The 21,042-nt window shown below is 39.4% G+C and overlaps 1 protein-coding gene across 29 annotated transcripts in view; it reads right to left on the reverse strand.

Annotated features, from left to right (window-relative positions):
• The window catches only part of Nrxn3 (neurexin 3), a 1,521,272-nt gene that overhangs the window by 1,363,282 nt on the left and 136,948 nt on the right, over positions 1-21,042 (reverse strand). The window lies entirely within an intron of this gene.

The following is a 21,042-nucleotide window of genomic DNA, read 5'->3' on the forward strand; positions in this document are numbered from 1 at the left end:
TGAAGCTGGGTGGGCTCACTCAATGTGAAACAAAAGGAATAATTTTCTTCATATTCTAGAGAAGGAAGAATCAGAAGAGTACAAGAAAGAGGATAAAAGTGGGAATCCAGAGTTTAATTTTCATAAGGCCATGTTCCTGGGGTGCCTGTCAAGCTTAACCAAATCTTCTATGGTCAAGGTGGCCTCAGTTGACATCTACATTACATTACATATTACTAAATCTCTCTCAGCATCAAGAAAATGTAAGGGAGATGAGATTGGATTAATTATCTCTTAGCTCACTTGAATCTCTAAGATTTTAAAATAGTCTCTGTTAAATGTGACACCATGAATACAGAGACACCCCCTCTACTTGATAAAGAATTCAAATTCTGCAACCATTCCAATTGATCCCATATCCACTGCATATGGCGGACAGTGTGCCAATTATAACCCAATGGGCATCAGTTTTTTGAAGCTTATAACTATAAGAATGACAAATATATGTGTATTTGGAACAAGGTTGATAAATTCTTGTCATCACTGCTTGTTCTTGTGAGATTTATGCAAGTCTGATTTTTAACAAGCCTCAAATTTCAAAATGTTATGAGAAAGACAAGTTTTTTTTTCCTTTCTTCATTCTATTTTGACAAGCAAGAGGCATTCAAAAGAGGGCACAGAAAGTCCAGGTGCTGATACCAATTTCCCTAAAGAACTTTAAGGATGGACATAGGTGTATCTTCTGTTTGGATATTTCTCACTCATTCCCACTGGCTTCCCCATCCCCACCTCCTCTTCTTTTTGGCCTAATGCACAAAACTGCCAGTAGGATGCGAGTCATTTGGCGGTGACTGCAAGGAACAACTGTGCATTTTATAATAGTCCATTAGTGCAAAGCTCTTAATGAAAATGAAAGCCGTTAATGAAGCCAAAAGGCAGTGGAAGCCTCCTTTCTGGAGTGGGCAATTAGATAGGAGCGGGAGGGAAAAAAATAAATACAAATTCAAAACAAGCTACTCTGTGATCAAGCATTACACATGATGTAGTCATGAAAAATCAGGCCCATTTATTTCTCTCTCTTTAAAAGAAATATATACAAATATTGAAAACAGTCATTCTGAAGACCCCTACCCTCACTCTCCCAACCCATTCTGCAGAATGACTCAACCTCAAAATTTTGGAACCGCTGACACTTTCAAAATACAAACAGCAAGTAGGTTTTTAACTCAGAGAAGGCTTCCAGTAGAGTGCCATGCTTCAAAGCAAAGTGAGTCACGAAAGTGAACTTTGTAATTACTATATTATTTTTATAACTCCTATGAATCAGAAGCTCTGTTATTTTAACACACTGCAGACAAAGGCAAAGATTATAGAATAGTCCCCTGCCAAACACAGTATTTCCTGTGAAAAGACAAGTCTCTAGAAACTGTGTCACTTCTGGGGTGAGCACAAAAAGAATTCTGGTTTTCAAAGCTGGGTGGTCAAATCCTGTCCCCATCACCATCCCCACTGCCTGTTGTGCTTCTCTGTCACCCAAGTTTTCATTTGTAATTCACACCTTTCCTTGCACCCATTTCAACTCCTTAACTACATTACACTTTCTTAGAGAGTGGAGACATCATCTCATGTGCAGGTAAGGAATTATGTCATCTCAAATCCTTTCTGCTTTGCCTAGAAAGATACACACACTTATTCTTGTGGTACCTCCATACCTGTACATATATAGATTAAATATCTAGTATATCTCTGTACATATACCAGATTAAAACTATGTATCTGGAAAACTCTTGATATCAAGAAGAACTGATGTAGATACTTATGCCTCACCTTCCTGCTTAGCCCATTAATTGCCTGTGCTGAGCACAGATATTTATGTATTGAGTGACTCAACAAATGAATGATCAAATTCAGTTGGATAGTTGCTGCTACACTTCCATTAGCTTTTTTTTTCAATTTCCCAATGATAAGCTCTTGTTTAATTTTTTATTTCTTTTTTTTTTTTTTTTTTTTTTTTTTTTTTTTTTTTTTTTGGTGGGTCTGGGGTTTGAACTCAGGGCTTCATACTTGCAAAGCAGGAGCTCTACTGCTTGAGCCACACCTCCAGCCCTAATTTTTTATTTCTATTACATGAAATAGTTATGCCAAATTCTATTGTGTCAAAGAGCTAATGATGATTGATGCAACTAAAATCTTCCTCCCCAGAGAACACGAATCAAATCTTCTCCTGTAAGTTCTCTCTGGACAATTAAAGAGCTGCTAGAAAACCAAAGGGACCACACCCTGTTTCTCAGGATGTACTCTCTGTTAGACAAATGACCAAGAACAAGAACGTCTCATGGGAACTTTTTTACTGGGCCTCCTAGCAGCCCCCACCCACCCATCAGCTGGAGTGGCTTTGTAATGTCTCACCTTGGCTAGTCTGAACTATGTCTTCCAGATTTCCTTTTATGAGTGCTTCTGTTTCCAGAGAACCCCAAGGGAGATTCTTGGGACATTTGGAAGGTGGAAGAAAAGCACTCGCCGTTTCAAAGCCCACACACATTATGGCTGACCTGCTGATTTGTCTCATCAGCATGAAGTGGAGGCTGGACCTGCCACTGCTGGGCCTTCGCTTAGGTCCTCCTAGGCTTGTGCTTCCACTTATGTGAGGAAGGGACCCCGGTTATATTTTTTCATAGCACCTCTCACTACCTGATACAGGATATGCCTTTTCCTTTGCTGTCTGCATTCTCCCCTATATTGTGAGCTGCATAAGAGCAGCAGTTTCTTGGCTTGCCACTGTATTCCCAGTCCCCACAAAAGTGACAGTCATGGAGTGGGCACTCCATGAACATTTTCGAAATGCGTGAACCATGATCAATCAGCAAAGTGTGCCCAACACAGAAAACAATTCCTTGAAGTTGAGCAATGTGTTAAGTCCAAGTCTGGGATCCAAACTGTAATTAATTAAGACAAGCTGGTGCTGCATTAACCTGAGAATGCAGCAGGAAGTGCTATGGAAGGTGACTGTGGAAGCCAAGACTAAAAGACCAAATTGTCAGCCACAGCCTCAGGCTTTGAACCCTTGTTTATGCTGTCTGCTTCATCTAGGATTCCCGCTATCCCCTGAAGACAAACTCTTCCTAAACCTTCCTTTGCCCCATTCAATCACCTTTGGGTTGGTAGTAGGTTTCTATGATGTTCACTTTTACCTCCTCACTGAATTTCCTTGGCCGTCTTATCTTTGCTATTTATTTATTTGTTCATTTTTGTGGTACTAGAGACTGATCTATCTTTGCACTTTAAGCATAGTTCCTTCATGCCTCATCTTAATTCATCATTAATAATGATGAATTATTAGTTAATGTTTTTTGAGTGACTATTACCTGCCAAGTCTTGTACTGAGCATTTTGAATGTATTCGTTTACTTAATAATAGTAACACAAGACGTGCCAGGCATTGTTCTCAGTGTTTTAAATGTATAAAATGGTTTACTCCTCACAACCTTAATAGGCAGGTACTATGTGCCCATTCTACTGATAAGGAAACTAAGGCACAGAAAGATTTTTTTCTTTTTTATAACTTACCCAAGGCAACATAGCTTGTAAACAGACTAAGTAGATTTTAATCCAGGTCTATGCTCTCCATGACTACACATAGTACTTAAGCCCTTCCACTAGAACAAAGACAGGATAGTAAACATTTTTATGTTCCTTAAGCTTAGGAAAGATCATGAAATACAAGTCAGTGGATGTTCAGTAAATACACACTGAGTTAAGTGTGTAATTTTAGAGTGACTTCTGCCCCTCATTACTCTGTAGGTGATGTGCCTCATCCCACTCTCTCCTCCTGGGTGTTCTTCTCAAGTTCTTTTGCCCTGCATTCACACACGTGCACCCCACCTCCATGCATGGCCTTTTGTTCTTTTCTTTCTTCTCTTCAATTACTTCCTCTAGCTTGTCAGTCATGTGGATGACTCCTTCACAGCACCCTTCAACCTGTCACCTTTCAGGTCTCTGAGAAATCCAAAAGTGAACAAGTTATTCTTTCCAGTCAGAAGTCTAGAAAACAAGACTAATTCCTCTTTTCAGTTCACTTATTTTCAGAGAGCCTCCTGGTTAGTGACTGTAGGAAATGGTGCCCTTTTTAAATTCACAACTCTTCTGTCAGCACAAATGAAAGCATTAAGAGAAACTAGGTTAATGTAGACATCAGTTGTGGCCTCAGGGACTCTTCCATAGGTCCCCAAGGCTTTGGCACCTCCATTGCAGAGTTTCCTGATGATTTAAGAAACTCTGATCAGTCCTTACCCCATGCAAAATGTTGAGTGACTTTCTAAGGATGGATCTCATGAGCTCAACAAAAGTACTTTGAAATTGCAATGTGTTTTTGGACTGCCATACAATGCTACTACAATCCTGACTTGTTCTGGACTATAGGGGCTCCTGAGATACAGGATTTTCAGTGTGAGAAGTGTACAAGCCAATTGCGCTCTTCAGGGTGGCAACTGATGGCAGAGTATTTCTCAATGTTTGTGGATTGTCTTCAAAGAAATTTCCTCCATTTGTCCTTGTCTGCATCTTCCCCCATTGTTCTTGCCTGCCTTGGCCTCCTGACCTTGACTACCAACCTCTGGTACAGAGCTTCCTTCCACAAGCCATCACTCTGACACCTCCCAATTTAGCATCACGTATGAATGTCATTACCAGGAGCTTAGCTGTTCTTTCAGATCATTAAGCGATGATGGCTAAATTGGGTCTTCTCACCTGACCCCATCATACCCTGAGAGCTATGGCCATTTGTCTGCACACCCTTCACTCCCAATCTCCCAGACAGTTCTCATTCTGAGTGACATAGCTTCCCCCCTGGCCAATTTGAATTAATTTCTCAGGCAAGATTTCAAGCCATTTCTCCTCCAAGTGATTTGACTAAAATCCAGATACATTACATCCACTGCATACTTCTCACCTCCTGGAACTGTGATTTGCTTTTTTATAGTGATCAGAATGTCCTGACATGATTTGTCCTTCTATAAATGTACTCTCTTTGCTTTTCTCTGTTGAACTGTCTTTGTAAATTTCCCACATTGTTTAATCTCTTAATTTGGTTATGTTATTTATACTTGGGAATGAGGGTAGACTTAAAGGGCAATGGCTAGTCATTAACATGACTTCTGCCTTTCTGAAAATAAAAATGTCCCTAAATTGCTACATTTTTTTCCTTCTCTTCCCACTTTCTGACAGCTTCTCTGTTAACAGATTACGTATGGGTAGACATACCTCAATGTGAACAGGCACTTGGCTGGCATATCCCCCACTGTGTTCCAGGACCCATGGTAATGCTAGGTGTACAGTAAGTGCTGCTAATATTTGCATGTGCCATAGATATTTTGCAGTAAACACAGCCCTTCCACACCCATTCTCTCACCAGATTCTCATATCCAGTGTGTTAAGCAGGTTTATCCCCATGATACAGATAAGAAGACTGAGGCTCCAAGAGGTTGAAGGCAGCAGAGAATAATGGTTAAGTGCTCTGACCTGGATTCCAATTCCAGCCTATTTTCTACTAGATGGTTACTTGGGGTTAGTCTCCATGTCCCTGAACTTGTCCCCTAATCTGTAATAGGAGGGATAACAATACAAACTGTTAAACAATTCAGCTGCTGGTGTTGTGGCAAGGAGGAAGTGAGATCATGGCCCTAAAACACTCAGCTTCCGGCACTTGGTGAATACTGCATTTGAAGGAAGTGGTCATGGCTGGTAAGCACAGAGCTGGGACCACAACCCAGGTCTTTGGCTAATTCAAATGCTCATACTGACACCCCATAACCTGTCTACAGTATCCATGGTAACAGCTCCTGAAGCTGGTCTCTAACTTATTCTTGTCACAGGCAAGGTTGGGGCCCAGACACCCTACTCTTCTTCAGCAGGCCTGGGAAGCACCTTCTTGATATGAAAATATTGTACAGAGGAGGCATTACTGTGGGGACTGCAGGATCTGACCACAGGCTCCTTCCAGTCTGGTCTTTTCCTGCCTGTCACAACAGATGTAGCCATTGATCTATTCCCCTGCCACAGTGTGGCTTTGGGAGGACTCAGACGATAAATTGTGATGATGCTGTTTATAGTAACACCACTCCTTTCCATTCATAATGCACTTTACAGTTTAAAAACTGCTTTCATCTGCTCTCCCAACACACCTGGGGCAAGCAAGGCAGGGTTCTAATTCCCTCTCAACAGATGAGAATCCAGGTGTCCTACGACTTACCCAAGCTTCCCCATCAGAAATGCAGAATCAGGATTTAAATCCAAAGCTTCTCAATCCATACACAGGGCTCTTCAGTTCAGATTCTCTCTTCTTTCCAGCTCAGCTGTTTCTGTCTTCTCTTCCCCATCTCCCCATTCTCAATTTCTGTGCCACCTTACCTTATCCTCAACAAAAATGAAAATACTGCCTTTCTTGTGTTCACAGGTTGAAATTTGGGAAGATGTATGAGTTTTAATTCACTTTTGAACTCCTCAAGTTCTTTTTCTACTTATTTCTCACGCTTTGGTTATATATGCCTGGCACTGTATTAACTCTGTGCACCAATAAGTAATCAGATACAACCAACCTAGCACCCCATACCACCAAGAGTCTATCTTTAGAAACATTATAGTGATGATAAGAAACAGAGGTGCCTAGCTTCCAAGATTTTACATCCTGCCTGGGGAAACATGCAGATTGGGACATAAACTGCAGATAGGGATGGTACTGCATAAGTGACCACTGAGAGGTACAGTAGGCAAGCATGAAGAGTTGAGATGATCAGAAGTGTCACAGAGGGAGTGAACCTTGGGCTAGAAAATGGTGAGGAAAGATCCAAGATAAGGGAAAAGCATGAGCTAAGACTGGGGAATGAGGCCGCACCTGGGGTATTAGTGTCATGGATTAGCAGGTCTGTTCTAGAAGAAGGTTTCAGTAGAAAGGATGGGAACTGAGCCTGGGCCAAACTATGGAGTAATGAATGCCTGGCTGAGGAACTGGGACTTTATTCTCTAAGGAATTGGGGTGTCTAGCAGAGTATTTCATCAGGACAGTGACATATGGAATGTGGAATTCAGGGAAGATTTGTTTGCAGTCCCACAGAAGATAGTGCATCAAAGCAGGCAACATGACAGCATGATCAAAGAACAAAGAGAAATTTAATAAGGCTACAGTGTAATGCAATATGGCCACTGAAGCACATGAGCTCCCAAGTGCGTGTTCACAGAGCAGCACGAGCAAGGGGAGGACTTTCAAACACAGCCTGAGTCTAGGAGACGTGATCACCCTTCTTCAAATAACCAGGCAGCGCACCGCTTACCATACTTCTCCAGTGTACTCTGTGCCTCATTTTCCTCACACCTGTGGCTTTCTCAGCTACACATTTGACAGCTGTCTTCTCCAAAGGATTGTCAGCATTTAGAAGAAAAGGACCAGGCCTATCTCATTCGTGCTATAACCCTAATCCCTAATAACCTACAGAACCTCAATAAAATTTGTGAGTTTACAATGAAATTCAAGAGCCAATTAAAAGAACAAGGCTGCCCTGTACACTGAGGGTGGTATGGTAGAGAAGAATGAGAAGTGTGGAAAAAACAGGAGTTTGAATTTCGTTGAATGTGGCAATCAAAAGTAGGGAATGTGTACCTGAGGACTCCTACTCCATAAGTCTTCAGAGCCCACTCTCATCTGTGTGTGCGCAGGTACCTATGAAGTAAGTTACTCCCTGTCATCAAGAAATATGACTGCCAGCTCTCTGGCACCCAGCAAATGAATTTGGAAAGGGAAACCAGCAATAGTTTGAAATCTACATAGATCAGGAAGGTACAAAGCACTTTTAGACATGCCTCTGTTTTCGTGGGTTCTGCAACCTTAAAACTTCAAAATTAGCTGGAGAACTATCCCCAGCCCCTCTGCCTCTCTCTCTTCTATGAAACCAGGAACCCCACCTTAGAAACTAAAGATAGCCATGTACAAAGCAACTATACCTACCATGATTTTCAGTAAGCAACTCTTTCAGAAATGTTTTAGCAAGAAGAATAAGCTAAATCTAACAGAGAACCTTGAGGGAATCTTTACAATAAAACCCATGTGCTCTAAAAAGCAGAGAGAAGTAAGAGAAAGAGATTGGGATATACACATACAAACATTTATGAATCCAGAAAGAAACTAAGGGTCAAAACAGGAGAGTGTAAAAGGACAAATAATGGTTCATTATGAAGAATGAATTTTGTCCTGCCCCAAACTATTTACTTCTCCCTTCCTAGTCTTGGGGAAGGTTTGAAATGTCTTTATTATCTCTGCTACCTCAGGGCAGATGGAAAGCAGCAGCATAAGGCAGAGGAAACAGATCAAAATGGGCATACAAAGAGCACCTTAGACTTGAATCTCAACAAGGATAATTGAGCACTGGGTGATTGTAGGTGAAATGCTGAATCTCTTTTAACCTCAGTTTCCTCATCACTGAAATGGAGACAACAAAATCCCCTTCAGTGCACTGTTACAAAGATTCAGTGAGCTGGTACACATTCAGCTCCAATATGATGCACAGGACCATCACATGGTGCCCCCAACTCCCAGTAGACCATCCATGTGGCATCATCAGCTCTTATCCCCCTTTTCCTCTCCTTCAGATCGACTGGGAAATTACAGGATTAAAAGAAACCACAGACAAAAGCACTTTCTACTCCCGATTACATGCTAGGTAAATATTCACATTCTTTTTTCTGAAAAGCAAGGTAAGGGTCTTATTTGGATTATTCTTAAAGCAATTTGTTGGAAGCCACGGTGTCTGGCTGGGAGGAGATACGGTCAGATCTAGCATAGACGACCTCAAGCCTGACCCAGAAGCTTCTTTTCAAAGGAGATTAACACCCACTCCACATTTCCAGGACCCCTGTGACAGAATACATCATTTTCCTTCCATGTTTCTCCTCTTACTGCCTCAATTCAGTTTTAAGTTTCAAATGGTTCCATTTGTAACTATGATGACAACCAAAATCCCAGTGAAGGCTCTTCTCCCAAGTGGTGTATGTTTTCTCTGACTCTGCTGGATTAGTCCCAAGAGAAGCCAAAGACCCACATAAACTTTCTCAGAACAGACAGAATAACTACTTCTTCTTATAGCTGCTCATGAAGCATCCCTGAAGACACCAGGTAAAACCTCAATCCAGGCCACTGCCTGCTAGAATTGGAGCCAAGTCTCCTTCTCATAAACCTGTTAGCCACTGAAGACACAGCAACCAATTGTGTAATGACAGCCTCCTAGTTCACTTGTTCTTCTCCAGCAGCAGGCCCAGGCTTTCATTTTCCCCCTCCCTCTACTCCAAATAAACAATGGAATCAAATAGAGAGTTGAATATCTGACTTTTTTTATGAAGTCAAGTTCTATTTCTTTAGCATTTTCTTCTGTATGTTTCTGTTTTGGATGACTATTCTGGGAAGAATTCTTCAGGAAATAGGGAAAGATAAAACAATACTGAACAGAACACAGGGAAGGCCAGGCCACACGAAATGACATAATATCCAGAGGCTATCTCATGTCTGGGCTGCAGCCTCAGCACTGGCTCCAGTTGTGAGAATGTATATTATCCTCACCTTTGTGGATCTCCTAGGCCCATAGCAACTACCAGTGTGTAAGAGGGAAGCTCTTAGAAATTTGGACAAGAGAGTAGGACTTGGGGCTGGGACATGTGTGATGTTTCTAGCTATTGATAATTACAAGCAACTTACACTGTGAGTATGTGGACCCCCAGAAATGTGTCCTTGTGGTGAATGACTACAGGAACTGACCTTTTCATAAGTGCGAAAAATTCTGGTAGAAACAGAATTACAGGATTTTCCTCATATTTCTTTGTTGGAATGATGAAACAGCACTGTGTAACTATCACAAATGCCATGCCCTGAATGTTTCCCAGACTCTGGGAGATAAGCCATTGTCTTCATGCCCTGTACGAATATGGAGACAGAGACAAAGCCTGATACTCCCCTTCTATCATCTGAGAAGAAAGAAAAGGCTTGAGTTTGGTTTTGCCTGAAGGCAAAAGCCAATTCTCATCTCTCTGCTTCCAAAGGAATGTATTCTCTTCTTTCGTGTCTTTGCATTCTGACCTACTATGGAGGAGAAAGGACCAGGTGGCCTCATTTGCAATACCATTCCAGGTGAAGGCCTTGAAGACTTGCTCCAACATAGTAATCTTAAACTGGCAGAGACCACTATGGGAAGGTGACCAGGAAGTAGTGAAGAGGTCTGGTAGAGATGAACCAATGTGGATCGTAATACACATGTGCATGGAAGCAATGCTAGGAATCTCTCTGTATAGCTAGTTCTAATTGTAACTAGCAAAAATGCTATGTCTTTCTTATTATCTCTTATGTTTTCTCTTCAAATTGGAGAATAAGAAGGCACAGCAGGTTCTGTCTGGAAGTGAGGGAGGATGGGAGGATAGGGGGGGCCAAGGGGGAGGTGGGAGGGGACAGGTGGGAGAAGTGGCCCAAACAATGTATACATATATGAATAAATATAAAAACAATTTAAAAAGAGTGTTCTCTCATAAGGTATTAAGATATTGCCTAAATACTGGAGGCAAATGTAGAGATTGAAAATACATTCTTTTTGTACCCCTTTAAAAAAAATAAAGATTTGCTCCTCCCCAGAGCAGTTCATGTATAAGCAGCAAGACCATCATCCCCTGTGAGCTTGTTAGAAATGCACAATCTCGGGCTCCATCCCAATCCTCCTCCCTCAGAACACGCATTTAACAAGACGTCCAGATGATTCATGTGCACATTAAACTGCGAGCACTGGCCTAGAAAGTGGTTTGAGAAGATCAAAGGCAACCTGGGGGCTAAGGAGAAGCAACCCATGGAAGAGGGTTTTTTGTCCTTGTGGCGGTTTCGAAGACATAATCACCACATTCTTTTGGCCAGTGCACCTTAAGGCCTCAGCTACAATGAGGGGTAAGGCAGGTGATGAGAGCAGTGGTCACAAGTCAAGGTGGAGCTAACACAAGCAGTGACACTGAAGAGGTGCTGCCTCAAAAGCCTAGATGAAACACACAGCCAAGAATTAGGTCAGTGTGCTAAGGGGTAGCAGCTGATTTAAGCAGCAGCTAAAAAGAAAGACTCCATGAATGAAGCAAGGCATTTGAGAAAGAGATATTTACTGAGAGCCACTCTGCTAAAAACACACTTGAGACTAGAGGGTTTCCTCACTCAGCTATCCATCAATAGCAATCCACATCAGGTGACCTAAGTGGAGGCCTGAGATCAAGGCTGAAGGAAAAACTCCATCAGAGCAGTTTTCGCTTGAAGCAAGTTGGGGCTGGCATGCCCTCCATTCTCATGGAGCTTCCTGCTTCTTTTCACATCAATGAAGTGAAATCCTAAGGTGCTGACTCCCTGATTATACAGATGCTAGGGTACCCTAGTCCTTTGCCTCCCACCTCTCTGCTTCCAAATGGAGGCTCTGCCAGTGCATTAGATCCCTCACTGACATCCTGTCCTGTCCTTGCGAAACAGGATTTCTTGATGGCCAGATGGTGAAGATAAAAGATGCACATCCAAGATTTCCTGATTCCTTTCATCATTGGTTTGGTTTCATATTTTTAAAATTATTCTATCCAAGTCTAATTGGATTTGCCACCCAATATTCATTCCTTTAAAATTTAGGATCTAATAGTCAGCCTCCCCTAATGCCATAGCCAACTATTTTCCATAATCCTGGATTTGGGTGGCTCAGACCTGAGAAAATCAGCAAAACTCACACCCCTGATTATAGTGATTGGTTTAGAAGTAAATATGTAACTTAAGGTAGACGGATTAGTTTGAAGTCTCAGGATTTTTGTTGAATAGCTCAGAGGGAAATTACTATGCTGGCTGGAGTTACTGATCTGACTACTACAGAGAAAGTGAACTATCACACCACAATGGAGGTAAGGGACAGCATGTCTAGAGACACATCTTAGAGACTTGTTAGGCCATCTCTTGGTATTACTGACCCTGTGGTTTGATCAATGGGAGACTATAAGAAAACCCTGTCCAGGCAAGACTACTAATGGTCTAGACCCTTCAGGAATGAAAGTTTGGGTCATGCCAACAATCAAATAAGCACACCAACTGAGAGCTTGCCGAGGGCAAAGGAATACAGAATAGGTGGCAGAAGAAAACAGCTATATATACAAGCTATGCCCAGTTACAAGGATAAGGACTAGAAATATCTTGAGTAAATACTTATTTTGTCATGAATACATTTGAGTGTGTATATATGTGTCTGTGCATGTGTGTATTAAATGTCTGATTTCTTTCTACTTTTAATTCTTTATCATGTAGCATGCAAGAAGTATTAATTTTATGTGACAGTGTCAGAGTAGAAATATGTATAGGCAAAAGCAGGAATATGGAAATGCCCTGGGCTGCAAGATTCCATCCTAAAACCCAAGATGCCTCACACTCTGGGCCAACAATTAAGATAATAACTCTACATTCTCCTTATGGACCACATGTCCCATATCAAGGTCAGGTATGTGCCTTGAGGACACTGTATGACCTTTCACTGGCCATGCTGAACCTGGAAGGGCAAAAGAGAATCAAATGAGAAGGACAAAGATCAAATGCGCAGGTAGATGACTTCCCATACCGGGGCAGTTGCACAAGTCATCAAACCATCTAGGAGTCATCAAACCACAAGGAAAGAGGCTTAGTTTCATGCTACCTAGTAAACCCACCCTATTTTATAAAACCCCAAGCCCCAACAGCTTCTCTGTAGTTCTTATTTAACTGCCCACTTCACCCCTAGAGTTGTATTTCTGTTTTCCTAATAAATAACTCTTCACTATCTTTCTACTCTTTGTGGTTCTTTTGCTGTACCTGGAGCAGCATCCTAATCTTAGACAGTGTACCACAAAAAAGGAGGAGCACCTGCAACACCTGAACATTGGTAACAATAATATTTAAGTATTCTTAATTTTACATCATAGTATTTAAGTTATGGAATATCAAGGAGAAAATTAAATATCACTCAAGGACTTTACTTCCTCTTCTGGGGAAGAGGCTAGTGCATTTTTTTACTGTACTCAGAATAGATGGATTCTGTTAGGTTAAGACCCTGCTGTCCTCTTTATTTAGAGATTAGATATAGTTTAAAGAGATGCATATGAACTTCAAGTTGACAAAGGGTAGACTTGTGATATTTAAGTCTGTGCCAAGTTGGCTGAGCCCTGGGATACTCAGATTAAACATTATTCTGAGTGTGTCTGTGATGATATTTCTGGGTAAAATTAGCATTTGAATCTGTGGACTGAGTAAAGTAAATTGACCTCCCCAATATGGGTGAGCACCATCCAATCCATTGAGGGCCTAAATTTAAAAAATGGAGAAAAGTAGGATTTGCTCTCTGTGCCCAATTGCTTGAACAATCAATCCATCTTCTCCTGCCCTCTGTGCCTTATACCATCAGTTTTTGGGCTTTAGGACTCAGACTGAAGCTATACCTGTGGCTTTCCCACCAGCTTGCAGATGGCAGATTACAGCACTTCTCAGCCTCCTTGAACATCTGAGCAAATTCCAACATAAGAAATCACCTTATACATTGTATATATATATATATATATATATATATATATATATATATATATATATAAAGCTCAATTTCTCTGGAAAGCCCTAATGCAGCAGGGGAAGAGAATGTAAATGAACCAAAAAGCAAATCACCCAGAGAATGACCATCAACCATCTTAGAATCACAAGGTTGGTGACCTGCTAAGAAGGAAGGCAATACCAGGCAAGCAAAGCCAAAAGGTGGGGGAAGAAAGACACTAGGTCTTGGTCATATCATTTGAGTTACTGGACTTTTTTGGGAATTGAGCCCATAAATCCCCTTTGTTTTCTAAGGCAGTTGAGTTGAAACTTCTGTTATTTGCAGCTGAATGCATCCTAACTGACAGATGAGGTAAACAAATAACTCTCTCCTGGGAAGAAAGATAATGTCTGACCAAAATTCTCTTGGCCTGAGCATATATATTAGACATTTCAGCTGCCTTTTCTTCCCAAAATAATTTCTCAGGTCAAAAGAAAATAAAACCAAAAACAACAAAAATGACATCAACCAAAAATAAATTCAACCACTCCACAGATAAGAAAGCAGGTTAAATAAGTTTCAGAGAGACAGAAAAGTGCCTTTCCTGCCTTCCTGCCTCCCCAGCTCTCTGAAACAAGAATGCTGAGCCATCTTGGGTTTCTTATTGCTCTTTCTTTTGTTAGGAGCTTCTTCCTTCACACCATCTAGGAATTTAAATATCAGAAGCAAATTGTCTACCCTCCCCCACAGCCCTGTGTGCCCCCTCCAAGTCTTCATTCCCTTCTGTCACTACATTTAAAAGGAGGAGGGGGAGTCTTTATTCTAATCCTAGTACAATTCTCTCAGCTCTTTCCTAATCCCTCCACCTGTGAGATAATTGCTGGCATTTAGGGGGAAAAAACTCAATAGTAATCATAGACTTGCACACAAAGGCATAAAAAGAGGCAGATAAAAATGGGAGAAAAAAAAAGCCCAAAATTATCCACACTCTGACATCCAGTGCATAAGTACAGAACAGCCAACCTCTCTGTATGAAGGGACAAGGCTGAGCATTACAGGAAGGGGTCTATTTCAAAATATCATGGTTTTTATGGTTTCTGTGCAAACAATAGAGAAACATAAGTCTAAAACCTAAAATGGATTGCCTTTGGTTAACAACCCACAAGTCAGCCACAAAGAATACACAGGTCTGTCAAACATGTATTATTTCATATCATCTTAATGCAGCAAGAAATTTTTCTTAATCAAGAGTGATCCTAGCTGAGTAACGAAGAGGAAAAAAGATACTAAGATGTTTTTATCCATGATCAGAATATAACAAAATCCTGTTGAACCAGGTATTCGGTTCCATTCTCTCAACTCAGGCTAAGATCCCAACCACACTTCTAGATTTGGTTGTTGGATGCAAGATAAAGAGTGAATCCCTTAAAACAAAACTTACAACCCAAATCCATGTATAACAAATAGGTTTATAAGCTAATATAATGTGAAGCTTGTTTTCAACTATATAAAGTACAATAAAACACTTTAAGTAAAGTCTCATACACATCCCTTCTGGTTCATTTTATTTCTTGGAATTTGCTATAACACAGTGTGCCTTACATTTACCATCATAAGAATAATTTAAACTGCAGGTTCTGTGGTTCCACGACAGGAATTAAAGTCTATAGCTTCACAAGTTCCCTGGATGATTCATATGAATTTGAGAAACATTACTGTAACTCTGAAGTGTTTTATTTAAAATGAAATACATGCACATGTATATTATAGAAAAAGGAATGGAAAAGGATCCTCTGACTCATATAAACCATAGTGGAATTCTATTCCTTTGTTTTAACAGATATGAGCTAATAAGACACAGATGATGTTAGAGCAGAACACAGCTCATCCACTGGAGCAGAGCCTGACGTTGTAGCTACCAAACTTCTTTCTCATTCCCATTGTGCCTATTTGCAATTGAGCCCAACCTCCTTTGCAATTGCATGGGATCATGTGACTGAGTTCTGGCCAATAGTAGGTGATGCACATTACTTCCAGGCTTGGAAAGTAAAAAAAAATTCTCCAAGCTCTGTCCTTCTCTGCAGTTAACATAGAGAAGGGCAGCACTAGAAAATGACAGACCAACAAGATGGAAGATGCCTGGGTGGCTGAATGACTGTGTGGAGCAAGGATTCTCCACTCCACCACCCACCAATCTGCACTGCAAACTGTGATGTGAGTGAGAAACTTCCATCAGTATTCAACCCGTCATTTGTAAACTGTGTTTCATAGAAGTTAGCCTACCCTGATTAATACTTCCTTATACTGCTGGTTTTCCCCATTTTCAACTCACTCTTCTAGACCTTAGAATACAATAAACTAGACTAGCAAGAAAATAAGCTACAAGTAGTTGTCACTGCACTATCAGTGCACCTTAACATAATAAAAAATTACTTGACCCAGAATAAAGTTTTCATATTTTAAGTAGCAGGTGGTACAAAGTCCAAGATAAGAGGAACAAATATATGAATAGCTTTTGCAAATCATTACATAGGGGTTTTCCTTTTATCATTTAGTGAGCTGTTCATGAACAAAGACTGATCTTTATTCATTTTGTGTATACCCTGTGTTCAATACTTATTAAATTCAATTATATTTTGTTACTATTGTGAGAGGAGGGAACATATTTGTCAAAATTATAGTAAGATACAGAAGTCTTGTTACACACTTAATATATGTTAGCTCATATTTTTCTCAATTTTACTGAAAGTGCAATGGAGTATTATTTATAAAAAATTGTATTATTCATATGCACTATTAAGAATGCATCAAAATAAGGTATGACCATCCCCATTTCATAGAAGAGAAAACTGAGGTTCAGCAAAATTAATTGAAGTGATGGTTTGGTGGGTTCTGTCAGCTTAGATGGTGGTGTCAGACAAAACTCAGTTATCTTGGGTCTTCCACTAGTTCTGAGACTAGTTTGGGGCCTCTGTCTTCTTGTCTATGAAAATGGAGATAACACCATGCAGCCTTTCAGAGATTTCTTTAAAGAAATAAAGTTCAGAAAAATGTTTTTTTATTTAGGTAGAAAAGGGATGGTAAGGAAACTTAGTGATTATTTCAGAGAAGAGAAACCATTTCTGAGAAAAAGAAGTGCTAGCTCTCTAAAACAAAATGCTGTTGAGCAAGGAACAATGGAAGAACCACTAAATGGAGATGCAGTGCCTACCTCCAGGAAGAACAGATCGGTCTCTGTCCACTAAATGGACAAAACAAAAGGAGGCATAAAAGCCTCCAGCTGCCAGGTTAGACAGAAAGGATGCAAGAGAGAGATTGAGTCTGTGAATCCTCAAATGTTTTTTTCCTATTAGTTTTGGAAAAAAGCCCACCACACAGGAAGAGATCTGGAGAGTTGACAAAAATCATAATTCCCCACAAATTACTTTGACCTTGCCTAGGCAGCGACCTTCATACTACCACTGGTTTAATGGCATTTATTTCAACAGTAGCTGATTTCACTATTAAACAGAGATGCAGAGCACAAGATAATACAATCAAATCACTCTTGTAAATATTTAATATCATTGTCTTTCTTTTTGCCTTTTAACAAATCACTATCAAAGGCTAGGCACATAGTAGAAAATGCATTTATTTAACCTCTCCTGGAAAAAAAGCTTAGTGCTCATGCATTTTATCTATCTAGTTCTCCAAATGACTTTGACACTTGAGAGCCCTTGTGATCAAAACAGTTTGAAGGAAAGCAATTTTGCAACAATTTCAGAACTGATTTTGTGCAGTGATCAACATTTCTCCAAAGTTGTTTCATGCAAGGACACTAAACTTAACCAACCAGACACATGGCAGAACCCCAAAAGAGAAAATTACTTCAAAAAGAAGACAAAGGAATGACACTGACTTAAAGATTAATACATTCTGACTTGATAAAAAATGAACTTTCCTTTTTATTTAAAAACTTTGTAAATAAAATGACAATTATTCTTTACAGAAGAAAAGTAGGGTAAAAAAAAACCCACTAAGCAACAGTTTAAAGACCAGCCCGTACGGGTTATCCTCTCAACACATTTTTATCTCACTCAACATTCATCCATTGTGTTATAAACAGTCAACAGCAAAAAAAAAAAAATTATAAAAGCCAACTTGTGTTACCATCTTCTTTAGCTAAAAAGCAGGTCAACAGAACAAGCCCATAAGTGGCACAGAGCATCATAAAATCCTGAAACTTCGATCAACTTACTGACAACTTTGAAGGTTGGCATTGGCTCAGTTCTCAGGCAGTGAAGCAATTTAGGAGACAATTTTGTTTAGCAAGTTCACATCTGATAGTTCTAGAATCTTTCTTATGTGTCATTGTCAACAATAATAATAGCAGAAGGTTACAAGTGATGTATGACAAATGCCACTCATCCAAGTCTTAGTGGTTACTTGGTGGGAAGGAGAAGAAAAGTGTACTGAGAATCAGAAAGTCTATTCCAAGTCCTGACTGCACTACAGATTATCAGTGTGACATACCCACTGCTCATGCCCTCTCAGCATGTTTTTTCATCCACAAAATTACAGTGGGATAGACTAAAGGAATTCTACATTCACTTTGACTCTGAAATTATATGCTTCTAAGATCTGAGAAAGCAAATCAGCATTTTTTAAAGTAACCATAAACCAAATCTTTTTTATTTTTTTCATGGCTCATATAGTTCCATCAAGTATATAAGGAAATCCCATAGCTCCATTTGTGCACAAAAAGAGCAAACACATCTACCCAAGATTTAAAGAACAAACAGGTTTATCAAGATTACTTTTTTTTTTAATGTGGAAAGCTGCAAAAGAAGAGGCCAGCCAATGGTCCCCTTTAGGGAGGCTGGAGCTGTCCATGGTACTAAACTCTAGGAAGACGTTATTAGCTTAATGATTCTGACTTGCCAAGAATAAGTATTTACTGAGTTATTTCAAGGATGATTCAGGTGCTATTATAGGAACTAGATGTACCATGGAGACTAAAACCATACACTACCTTTGATTTTGTGGTGTATACAGTCTCACAGATAATTATTTAATATTATATAGTACTACTTTAATTTGCATTGTATCAATTACTGCCCACAACAGAACTACCAAATGTAGGCATTTTAAAGGTAAAGACATAGAAGGTCAAAAACATTGGATAAAATATGTTCACAGTTCACAGACTCAATGAATGGTGCTAATATTGACAAAAGGTATTTATGATGATGGTAATTAATGTTTGCTAATGTCTATGGCTACTAAACTAATGTTTGTTCATATTAGAGCCAAGATCAAACAGAAGCCTTTTGTGTATACATATATAACCTCAATAGATCTTTCTTGCAGTTCTGTGAAGTACACAGTATTATTTTGTTTAAGATAATGAGGTTTAACAAGATTATGTAGCTTGTAAGTATCAAACACATTGGTGTTGTAATGTACCATGTTTTCTTTCCCAACACCCTAAACTAGTTCTCCACATTTATCTCAGTGCTCTTTTTACTTCATAATTCAGACCCTGCGTTAAAATTATGCACACCTGGGAATAATTTAGAACTGGGAAGCTCACACTTACCCATAACAATTTTAGCCAAGACATTTGTAAATGCACATTATCAGTCCCTTGGGGAAACAAAGGAAAGTATGCCTGACTGAGCAAATTATATCTCCAGGACCAGATAAATAGCCCCAGGCAAATGATCTATTACAGATGGATCAATGACAGCACTTCACACTTAACAGAGCTCCTAAATAGAACACGGTCCTCAGCTGTGCGCCAAGACAGCCCACAACCCCTCACTAAGCCAATGATTGCTAAACAAAGTACAAGTAATTCTTACCAGGAAGCAAATCTTTCACTATCTGGAAAAAAGTCATTCATAGCCAACCTCTCAGACTTTTAGGATGAATGGCCTTGGATATACAGTGGAGAAATAACCACAGTGACTGTTAACCTGTTCCAAATTTCAAAGCAAGTAAGACTATATAAAAATACTAGTAATTCTCTCATCCTTTGCTGACATCAGCTCTTTCTACAGTTAAGGAGGCCATTATCAGAAACACTGTTTACACATACTATATAGACAGCCATTTAGGTGCTTAGGTAATACAAACTAGAAGTGTTTTAACAAGACTAACATGTAAAACTGCAGTTTTTTTAACATCCTTGTTATGAATTTTACCAGGAAGCAGTAATTTCCCTATTGAAATGAACACATCCAAAAAACCTATTCTCAATCAAAACAGAAAATGCATTCTTGAGTGAAGTCAATCCAAAAGCTTTCTACAAAGTATAGTGGCATTAAAACTTGTAATATTAGACTTGGGAGGGACACTGTAAATATCTTGGGCAGAGTTCAACTGAATATGTTTTAATTCTAGATATTTTTGTCTAAAGTAAAAATTATTTTAAAAATTCAACACATTTTTTAAAATTTGGGTAACTTTGAAAGCACATTTTCCTTCTTGGCGATTCATAATTTGCACATGATGACAAAGGCTCGAAGAAGTTCCACAGTCAAGAAACATGTTTAATTTTGTTTAAACCTGTGTGCTCAGGACTTATTTTTCTCAATATTTTTTTGCATCTTGAAACACCTGCATTTCTCAAAATTCTTTCAGAAGATGGCAATCTGATCAAGCACACTATATAATGTCAGGTCCTGAGAGACAGCAAACGTCCTCCAAATTTTACATGCACTTATATTTTTCCTTGGGGCTATTTTGAAACCAGGAGATGCAGTAGTTTTAAAGAAATACAATATTTAAAACTTCTCCAGTTAATAAGAAGGTGATTAGGCTTAATAAGTCTAGCCTTAATAAGCTCCACAGTCTTCCCATCAACTGCATAATACCTGAGTCATTACAGATATGATACTGGACTCTAACACATCATCAAGTTCATGTTTACAGATACCACTAATAATAGGAGAATGTGCTTTTTAATCATATTTAAGTCACTTAGTTCTTAACAGCAACAAGGAATAACTACATACGGTAACAACTTCAGTTTAAATATTTTAAGGAAATGGATTGAGAGATTTTCCTTCATTTGTTTACTATTTGCTACATTTTTTTATTTGGGGAGAAGCATAATACATACACATGCAAACATACAAAATAGTATTTGATGTTTGAGATTTATTTTTGGATAGTATTGAACCAAAGTACTGAATCTCATTTCAATAATAGATCTACAGGCATTTATAAGACACAATCATTAGCTTATCTTTAAGTAAATATTTTGATTGTCAGACAGCTCCTTGCAAACAAGATTCTTTTCCAAATGCTTATTCCTGATGCATCCAAGCCCACTTGCACATTATTCACTTAATAATTTGTGCCTATGCTAAAATATAAAATCATCCCAAAGAAGCCCAAGTACAAACAAAAAAGCATGCTTTGCAGGCTTTTATTTAAAGGGGCTCCAGAAAATAGAGAATGGGGTTTCTTTCAATTTTGTGGTCTTTCACTACATTACC

Source organism: Castor canadensis, chromosome 3, assembly GCF_047511655.1.
Source record: "Castor canadensis chromosome 3, mCasCan1.hap1v2, whole genome shotgun sequence".
NCBI classification, from domain to species: Eukaryota; Metazoa; Chordata; class Mammalia; order Rodentia; family Castoridae; genus Castor; species Castor canadensis.